Genomic DNA, 10,657 nt, shown 5'->3' on the forward strand with positions numbered 1-10,657 from the left:
ATTTTATTTTAGTATGGCGATTACGCGACATGGAGCAGGAGGTTCAGGATCCGAATCAGGATCAGGATCAGGCTCGGGTGCGGGATCCGAGTAGTTTGATGACGGGCTACGCGAGTTCATCGTGTCGGAGATCACGAGAGGTATCCTTGAGGCGACCCCGGTCTTTTTCGGGTCGATCAGGGAGGGGATTATTGAGCTGATGGAGGATCGCCTCCAGACATTTAGGAGTGACTTGGTGTCCAGCCTGTCGGGTTCGCACATACTGTCCTTCAAGGACTTCAGGAGGAGTGGTGCGCCAGAATTTCATGGGGTGAAGGACCCCATTCTGGCTAGGAGATGGATTGCAGACATCGAGTCTGCACAGTTGACGAGCTTTTGCCCGGAGGGGTCGAAGGTCTACTTTGTTGCGGGTTGTTTGAGGGATCGAGCGAGAGATTGGTGGGAGTTAGTGGGTTATTCACTGAGGGCCCCAGCCATTGAGGCTATGACTTGGTCAGATTTTATGACTAGGTTTAGGGATGAGTTTGCGCCAGCTGTGGAGCTTCAACAGCTGGCCAAGGAGTTTCTTGATATGAGGCAGACTACTGAGAATGTGGATGAGATCACCGCCAAGTTCCAGGAGAGGGCCTTGTTGATACCTCGGTATGTAGGGGATGAGGAGATGTGGAAGACCCGCTATCATGATATGTTGAGGGCTGACATTCGGGAGCATGTCAGCTATTCTGCTTGCTCGAATCTGGATTCCATGATTGCCAGGGCGAGGGAGAGGGAAATTGATTTAGAGCGCCTCAGGAAGAGGAAAGCGGAGGCAGGACAGGTTGTTGGGGTTTCAGAGAAGAAACCCAAGGGATTCGACGCTAGGTCGAAGGGCCAGGGTCGGGACCGCTGTGGGAAATGCGGTAGGTCACACGAAGGAGTTTGCCGCACTGGGTCGGGATCAAGCTGCTATAAGTGCGGAAAGACCGAGAATTTTGGCAGGGATTGTACTGCTCCTGCCCCCCACTATTCAGATGTAAGACCTCATTTGCTTTCATTGCGATCAAAGGGTCCATAAAAAGGCGAACTGCCCTAGGTTGACAGCAGCAACAGCAGCATCGCCAGTGGTGGCGCCATCTCTAGTGACTACACGGGTTACGGATGGCCGGAAGGTCAAGTCAAAGACTCCAGTGGTGAGGAGTCGAGATTTCCAGTTGACAGCCGAGGAGGCACGCTCTGCACCCGATGTGGTGACGGGTATGGTTTCTTCTCTCTAAACTTTTATTATATGTCGCTTGTGATATTGATGTATTATGTTATATGTTTTGCTTAGGTTCGTTCCATGTGAACGGTATCCCGGTTCATGTGTTGTTTGATTCGGGTGCTACCCGATCATTTATCTCTCTTGCGCTTAGCAAGAGGTTTCCTGAGTCTTCGGGCATGTTAGATTTCCCTCTAGAGGTCGAGATTGCGGACGACCGGTCAATGCGAGCGTCAGAGGTTTTCAGTGATTGTGTTTTTAGGTTGTACAAGGAGCGCTACTTGGTATATTTGGTTCCCCATACCATTGTGGGGGAACAAGGTTATTATAGGGATGGATTGGTTAAGCCCCAATAGGGAAATGATCGAATGTGCACAACAGTTGGTTTGTATCAGGACCCCACGTGGGGGAGAGCTGGTGATTCAGGGCGAGAGGCCACAACGCAGACCGACTTTAAATTCAGCAGCGAGGGTTAGGCGCTACCTCCAGCAGGGTTGCGCAGGGCATGTCGCCTATGTTATGGATACTCGGTAGGCGGATCAGGCGACAGTGAGTGATGTGCCAGTGGTACGAGAGTATGCGTATGTATTTCCAGAGGAGCTGCCTGGGATACCTCCGGAGAGGCATGTGGAGTTCAGGATCAACTTGGTCCCTAGTGCGGCTCCGATAGCCAAGGCACTGTACCAGTTGGCTGCTCCTGAGATGCAGGAGTTGTCTACACAGCTGTAGGAGCTTTTAGACAACAAATTCATCAGATCGAGCAGTTTACCTTGGGACTCCCTAATTCTATTTGTGAAGAAGAAGGACGGGTCACATCGGATGTGTATAGATTACCGAGAGCTGACTAAGGTACGGTGAAGAACCGTTAACCACTCCCGAGGATTGATGATCTCTTTGACCAGCTTTAGGGAGCATCTTGGTTCTCCAAGATTGATTTGCGTTTAGGATATCATCAGATGAGGTTTAGAGAGGAGGATGTGCAGAAGACTTCCTTTCGGACACGATATGGTCACTATAAGTTTGTGGTGATGCCTTTCGGGATCACCAATGCTCTAGCCGTGTTCATGGATCTCATGAACCGGGTGTGCACACCGATGCTAGATTGATCGGTGATAGTTTTCATTGATGACATCTTGTTTTATTCCAAGACTCAGGAGCAGCATGAGGAGCACTTGTGGGAGGTGTTGGATACCCCGAGGAGGGAGAGCTGGTATGCCAAGTTCCCCAAGTGTGAGTTCTGGTTGCATGAAGTGCAGTTTCTTGGGCACCTTGTCAACCATAATTGGCTTTCGGACGACCCGGCCAAAGTGGAGGCCGTGATGAGGTGGGAGATCTCGAGGTCTTCATCTAAGATTCGGAGCTTCCTAGAATGGTAGGTTATTATAGGAGATTTATTCAGGACTTCTCCAAGATAGTCGTGCCCTTGACCTGGTTGACAAGGAATGTCGTGATCTTTCGCTGGAGGCCTAAGCAGCAGGTCGCATTCGAGATATTGATACAGAGGTTGTGCAAGGCACCAATCTTAGCCCTACCAATGGGCGTGGAGGATTTTGTTGTGTATTGCGATGCATCCATATCAGGTTTGGGCGCGGTATTGATGCAGAGGGGCATGTTATCGCCTACGCTTCGAGGCATCTGAACCCTCATGAGGCAAACTATCCGATGCATGATCTGGAGTTGGGGGCTGTTGTTTTCGCCCTCAAGATTTGGTGACATTACCTCTATGGGGTCTGTTGTACCATATACACGGACCATAAGAGTTTGAGGTATCTCATGGATCAGCCATATCTGAATATGAGAGAGCGTCGATGGCTAGATGTGGTGAAGGATTACGATTGCGAGATCCTCTATCACCTGGGGAAGGCCAATGTCGTGGCTGATGCGCTTAGCCGCAAGGCAGCGCCGATCAGAGATATTTGCTTGAGGATGACTGTGGTGACTCCGCTGTTGGAGCGGATTCGATAGGCCCAACAAGAGGCAATGAAGGAGGAACACCGTAAGAGTGGGCGTATTGTGGGCCAGGTTTCCTCCTTCGATTATAGAAGTCATGGATTGTTGACACTACACCGTAGAATTTGGTTCCCATATCATGGGGGTGTGCGCCAGGTATTGTTGGAGGAGGTGCACAAATCCAGGTTTTCCATCCATCCCGGGGAGACGAAGATGTATACGAATCTTCATCCAGATTATTGGTGGCCCTGTATGAAGCGGGATGCAGCTTGGTATGTTGAGAGATGCCTCACCTACAGGAAGGTCTAGGCTGAGCACCGGAGGCCTTATGGAAAGATGCAGCCGTTGGACATCCCCATGTGGAAATGAGAAGATATTACTATGTATTTCATCACAAAGCTTCCCAAGACCACGCGGGGAGTGGATTCGATTTGGGTCATCGTGGATCGGTTGACCAAGAGTGCACATTTCATTCTGATTCAGGAGAGCATTTCGGCTGAGAAGTTGGCCGACATCTATATCAGAGAGGTAGTGGCTCGGCATAGGGTGCTAGTTTTGGTGATTTCCAACAGGGATGTGTGGTTCACTTCCAGGTTCTAGAAGAAGTTTCATGATGAGTTGGGTAATCGTCTGCACTTTAGCACCGCTTTTCTGTCGCAGACAGATAGTCAGAGTGAGCGGACCATCTAGAATCTAGAGGATATGCTGAGGGCATGTGTTTTAGACTTTGGAGGTAGTTAGGATACTTACCTTCCTTTGGCTAAGTTTTCCTATAATAACAGCTATCATGCGAGTATTGACCGTCCTCCCTTCGAGATGTTGTACGGGAGAAAGTGTAGGACCCCGATATGTTGAGGTGAGGTTGGCCAGAGGGTCATGGGGAGTACTGAAGTGGTACTCAAGACTACGGAGAGGATCCAGCAGGTGCGGAGCAGGCTTCAGACTGCTCAGAGTCGGCAGAAAAGTTATGTCGACAGGCGTGGTTCGGACCTGGAGTTCCAGGTCGAGGATATGGTGCTCCTGAAGTTGTCGCCTTGGAAAGGCGTCATTCGGTTCAGGAAGCGGGGTGGGCAAGGTGGCATATAGGTTAGACCTGCTAGCCGAACTCAGTCAGATTCATAGCACTTTTCAGGTCTCCCAGTTACGGAAGTTTCTAGTGGATGATTCGGCAGTGGTGCCTTTGGAGGATATTCAGGTGGATGACAGCCTGAATTACATTGAGCAACCAGCAGCTATCCTTGATAGGAAGTCGAAGGATCTGAGGAACAAGAGGGTGGAGCTGGTGAAGGTGCAATGGCTGCACCGCAAGGGCTCGGAATGGACTCGGGAGCCGGAGGAAGAAATAAGGGAGCACTACCCCGAGCTTTTTCAGGACTCGGCAGCAGACTTCAAGGACGGAGTCTAAAATAAGTGGGGGAGATTTGTAACACCTGGTTCTAGGTACATATTTGAATTCAAGTATTTTTGTATCCTACTCTGGGTCTCGGCGAGTTGGAGGCCCAACTCGTCGAGTAGACTCGACATTATGTGGGGGGTTTTAGTGATCTACTCGACGAGTCGGGGGACCGACTCGATGAGTAGGAGCTGTCTGGACAAAACCCTAATATTTATGGTTTGCACCCTATTTAAACACTTTATCTCGCCTCAAACCAGCCTCCATCACCCCTCCTAACTCATAGAAGCCCTAGATTGAAACCCTAACCTCGTTTGAGTGATCTTGAGCCATTTTTGTGTGTTTTTGTGGTAGCTTGAAGTTTGAAGAAGAGAAGGAAGCTTGGAAGATCAAAGAGAAGACTAGTAGATCCATAGGTTATGATTTATTTCCATCCCATTCAAGGTAAAAAGCTTCAACCTTGACTTCTCATTTGATAGATCTCCTCCAGGGCTTAGATCTTATCATTTTGGGGCATTTCTAAGGCCATAGTCGAATTGAGTGTGTATCATGGAGTTGCAGTTCAGATCTTGAACCATTGAGGGTTCCCATGGCATAAAGGTGCACTCTTTATGGCCATGGGAAGTCCATGCATCTTATAAACCCCTTTTCATGGATTTTGGAGCCAAAAACCCCATACATGGACATCAAGTTCGTAGCTTTACATATGAAATGGACCCTAGGAAGTCAGATCTTTGGTTTTGATGCATTAAGTCTTATTATAATCGATTGTATAGTTTTGGACTAGGAGGGAATCAACGTGTTGCTTAGGTGACTCAGCAAGTCGGGACGCATTTTGCTCACAAACTCTTCTGGAAGTGATTTAGGTTCAGTGGAAGGAGCACTCAGCCTGCTAGGGGTTTGTTTTGGATCTGGAAATCATAGGGCTCAGCGAGTGGATGAATAGACTCAGCTAGTTCAAGGTAATGTCCCAACCACATGAAGATGGACTCGGCGAGTTCAAGAATGAACTCGGCGAGTCATAGACTGAACATCTTCATATGGATGAAGATGAACTCGATGAGTTCAAGGACGAACTCGACGAGTCAGTTGAAGATAGTCAGATGGGTTGTTGAAGGTGAACTCGTCAAGCTCTTGCTACACTCGACGAGTAAGGACGAGATTATGGCAGTAGGTGAACATGGGGAATCGACGAGTTAGTGGACCAACTTGGCAAGTCGAGTCAACCAGATGTTGACTTTGACCAGATGATTGACCATTGACCAAGGTGTTTAGCTTGACCTTGTCATGGACTTGAATTGACCCTTGTAAGGGTTACGAGGATGAACTGATTAGTTAGAAAAGTTTTTGTGTAGGGATTGAGGATTCGAGGAGAGTTGGTTTTCATACCGAGATCAGTGCAGACACTACACGACTTTGAGGTGAGTTTTCTGCTAGTAGGAGTGGGTCTACGACCACAATGCCGGCCCACAAGTAAGAGTGTTGGATAGATGATTGTCTTTGTGATAATTATCTAGCGTTAATATGATATATGTTTATTGTGCCTGATATGATTATTGTGCTTGATATGTTTAATGTGCTTGATATGTGTTAGCAGTAGTAGGGGGTGAAATAGTCCCCGGTTACAAGTTGAAAGATACCGAAAGGGAGGGTAGCTCCCAGTTTCTGGTTGAAAGATACAGAAGGGGAGGTTAGTTCCCGGTTACCAGTTGAAAGATACCGAGGAGGAGCCCAGCTCCTAGCTATGCCCGACAGTTACCGGTTGAAAGATACCGAAGATTATGCATTATTTGGTATGGGTATGATGGGGGAACTTACTAAGCTTTGTGCTTACGGTTTTTAGTTTTGGTTTCAGGTACCTCTTTATCTAAGGGGAAGGAGCTGGCGGGGTAGCAGCTCATCACATATTCACACATGATATTCTGCATATGAGAAACCTGAGATTATACTCTAATATTATACTATTTGTTCATATGGTTTTGAGAGTTGTGATTTGTGACTTTACGTTTGAAAGGATGTCAATGTTGTTTTCCGTTAAATGTTTTTACAAGTAATATACTTTAAAACAAAAGATTTTGGGTCTCGATTTTGGGATGTTACACCTATTCAACAAATAGAGACCAAGACTCAACTATTTCTCAAAATACCTAAATGCCCTTAACTCAAACTTAGTCAACATTGGTCAAATTTAGTAAGTCAACGGAGTCAAAATAGTCGAGTTGACACAGGCTTCGTACGCGGGGCATACAAGCGTCCGAGCCATCGGGGCCATATCTGCATATACACAGCGTACCCTGTGGTACGCCCAACATATGCAACATCCCTCCTCTTAGCCCATTCATTACTTATTTCTTTGAGTTAATGCTTCAAATTGTAGATCCAAGGCTAAAACATCCTTAAGAGTCATAAAGTTTCCAACTTTATGACTTTACATGTCCATTAAGTGCTTAAAACACAAAAACTCAACATCTTAATGCATTAAGACCTTGTATAGTATGCATGGAGCAAAACTAACCATCAATACCACATTTTTATGACTTAACACCCCTCCTAAAGTATGAAAGACCGACTTATGGGGTCAAGAACATGTTATGCTCAAGAATCACCATATTTGGGACAAAAAATGTTCTAAAGGAAGAAATTCTTAGATTTACAAAATGGAGTGATCAAGTTGCAAACTTTATACCTCCTGGAGGTTGCTAACAAGAAGGAAATCCCATATCCAAGATGCTTCCAAGCTCCAAGCTCTTCTCACCACCTTCTTCTTCTTCAAGAACACTTCCAAAACACTCTAATGGACTTAAAATGCACTCTTCTCACTTAGATTTTGCTTGAGGTCGTTTTTCACAGATGGAGGTTGATGAAGAAATGAGACATGAAGCTATAATAGGGTTTAAATATGGACCAAACCCTAGAAATTAGGGTTCTCACATTCTTCACGTACTCCCTGCATACGAGGTGTACGCCCAGCATACTAGGGTGCGCCCTAGTATGCTTTGCGTAAACAAAGTATGCTCAGTGTACTACACTTGGACCATATTACTATATTGCCACTATGGGCCATTTTTCAATCCTTTTCAATCCCAAGGGCTAAAATACAATATTATGCAAACATAGGGTTGAAATTGAAATTACCTTGATATCGGGATGTTACACATACTTGTTGGACACTTGAAATATCTCACATTTACTCGCCTTAATATTGTGCACACAGTTTAACAAGTATGCCTCTACATGCATGACTCATAGAAACCACGCTTCCTTTTCCCAAAAACATATCATATGCTACCTTCATGACACTCTGCCTTAGGATTTGTTCATCTCATATTTATCATTTGGTCTCTTACTATGATGATGATTAGGCCGGATATCCTCAGACATACCGCTCCAGTTCTAGTTTTTTTTTGTCTTTTTTGGTGACAATCTTATATCGTGGTCCTTTAAACACCTACATTTCCTCTCCTTGTCTAACATCGAACTTAAGTATCGATGCTGACTATTGTTATGATTGGAGATGCCTGGCTTCAAAAACCTTTTTCTCGAGTTATGTTTCTCCATTTCCCTTGTTTCTTTGTGACGATGTGAGTGCGATGTATACAACATTTAACCATTACAACACTAAAGAACCAAACATGTGGAAAATTATTTACATTTTCAAGGAACAAAATGCTATTGGTCAAGTTCATATGTTACACATTCCATCGGCTCATCAGTTTGTAGATATGCTTATAAATGATTACCTATATAGTTATTTCTGTATTTTTGGGACAATGTGAGCATTTATGAGCCTCCTAATCCAACTGCGGGTATGTTAAATATTATATAATTATATATTACTATTTTTTTCTTGTTGTATAGATTCTCTGTTGACTATCACCATTCTCTAGTATCTATAGTAAAGAATAATGTTCAAATGTTGATTGTAAGCCTAAAAGTTATGAGCTTGTTAATGGTATGCCACTGTGTGTTTCAGAATAAAATTATGTAAAGAAAATGGAATCTTTCTAGGAAAATACGATGCAATTAATATCAAATCTCTAAAACTCTGACCACCTCCCCCGCCCCCTCCTTTCCTTATGTTGTAACTATTTTTATGTTAATATTAGCTTCGCCAACTACTGTAGAAAAGTCTCACAAACCTGTCCATTCCTTCAATAAACCCAAATTTGTATACACTACCAAATACCATAGTTCTACCATTTTCTCTAGAATGTATTTGAAAATTATAAAGGATGCAGCCTCATCTTCATCATCCTCTACAACTACACTACTGAAACCCTTCTCGGGTATGGAATTAGCATTATGTATATCTAATTTTTTTTCCTTGGCAATATCTTTGTAACAATACATAAACCCCTAATTTAAACAAATGGTGTACCATGATATAGCTACAAACCATATACAAAAAAATGTAAAAGAAATTGGTTATCTTCTATGTGTAAAAGCAAGAATTGGATGTTTTTGTTATACGGCTTGCCATGTGATTTTATAGGCGTGATGTTTTTACTTTGGTGTTGATAAATTTAATTTTGAGTTCAGATGAAATAGAAATGATTTTCTTTTCATTGCCATGGTTACATCTGGTTTTGGTGGTGTTTAAGATGGAATTGGACTTCATATAGGAATCATCTAAAATTAATCTAACATATGTTATCACTTTTATAAATGAAATAAAACCTAACCAAATGTCATACACAAGGGAAAAGTATTTAGGATGAAGTTTTACTTCATCTAGGACCCTTATGTAATTAATATAATATATGTTATTACTGATTTCAGATGAAATAACACATAACCAAATGTTAAATACACAAGTGAAAAGAGCTAAAGTTATCGATTATGTTTCTTTGATTTATGATTTGTATTTGTGGTGGTGGTGGTGGAAGAGATAGAGGGTGGTGGTGGTTGGAGGTGGACGTGTTCATATTAATATAGTTTTATAATAATAATAATAATAATAATAATAATAATAATAATATTTATGAAAAATATATCACTAAACAAATATATCATGTGAAAATGCAACATGAAGGCCACATGTTCCTATTATGTTGATATTTTTTGAAACTTTAGTAAAAAAAATATATGTTTTTATTATCTTTGGAAAACTTTTGTAATATATTTTTTATATATGGATCAAACTTTCCAACATACGAAAATATTATGGCCAAAATTCACAAACCCAAAAGTTTACTTTTCATAAGCTATTTGCTTTTTATTACATATAATAATAACATGAAACAAAAAATTCAATTATTCTAAGCATATGTAATAATTAAAAATAATGAATATATATATATATATATATATATATATATATGTATTTAATCAAAATTAAATAAAGAATAAAGTAAAATACCATTACCCATGTATTATTTTTGTACAACTTCTCTTATTGGATAAATTAGTGAAACAAGGATGTCTATGATCGAGACATTTCCATTGTAACACTTAAAATTTCTAACCAACCATAAATCAATATTGTTTACAAAGATAGAGTCATTATTTCAAAAGAATTATTACAAATCAGAGTTTTCCTAAGACTCGAAGACATAAAAACAAGAAGCTGAGTACGATCACACATTTGCCTTCTCGCGATCCTCAGAAGTACCTGAAACCATAAACTAAAACTGTAAGCCAAAACTTAGTGAGTTCCCCCAAAGTATCACCACAAAGACATATAATCAAATAGATAACGGGTCCACAACCTCCTAGTTGGATTTCCCCCGTCCCACAACCTTTCGGTTGGAATGCCCCGACCCACAACCTTTCGGTTGGCTTGCCCCATACATAACGGGTCCACAACCTCCTGGGTGGATTACCCCAGCCCAAAACCTTCCGATTGGAATTCCTTGGCCTACAACCTTTCGGTTGGAATGCCCCGATCTGTTGACTGATAGCACAAAGCAGTACAGTTGTGACATCCCCAATTTCACGGCCAGAAAAGATCGATTTTTTTATGGTTTGTTTTTAAAATCAGAGTAATCTTTTAAAGAAAACAGTTGCGGAATTTGTTTCCAAAACAAAATATGATAAGAATTTATCAAATCATTTGTTTAAAGAAATGTATTTTCGTT

Source organism: Lactuca sativa, chromosome 1 (genome assembly GCF_002870075.4).
Source record: "Lactuca sativa cultivar Salinas chromosome 1, Lsat_Salinas_v11, whole genome shotgun sequence".
In the NCBI taxonomy this organism is placed as follows: domain Eukaryota; kingdom Viridiplantae; phylum Streptophyta; class Magnoliopsida; order Asterales; family Asteraceae; genus Lactuca; species Lactuca sativa.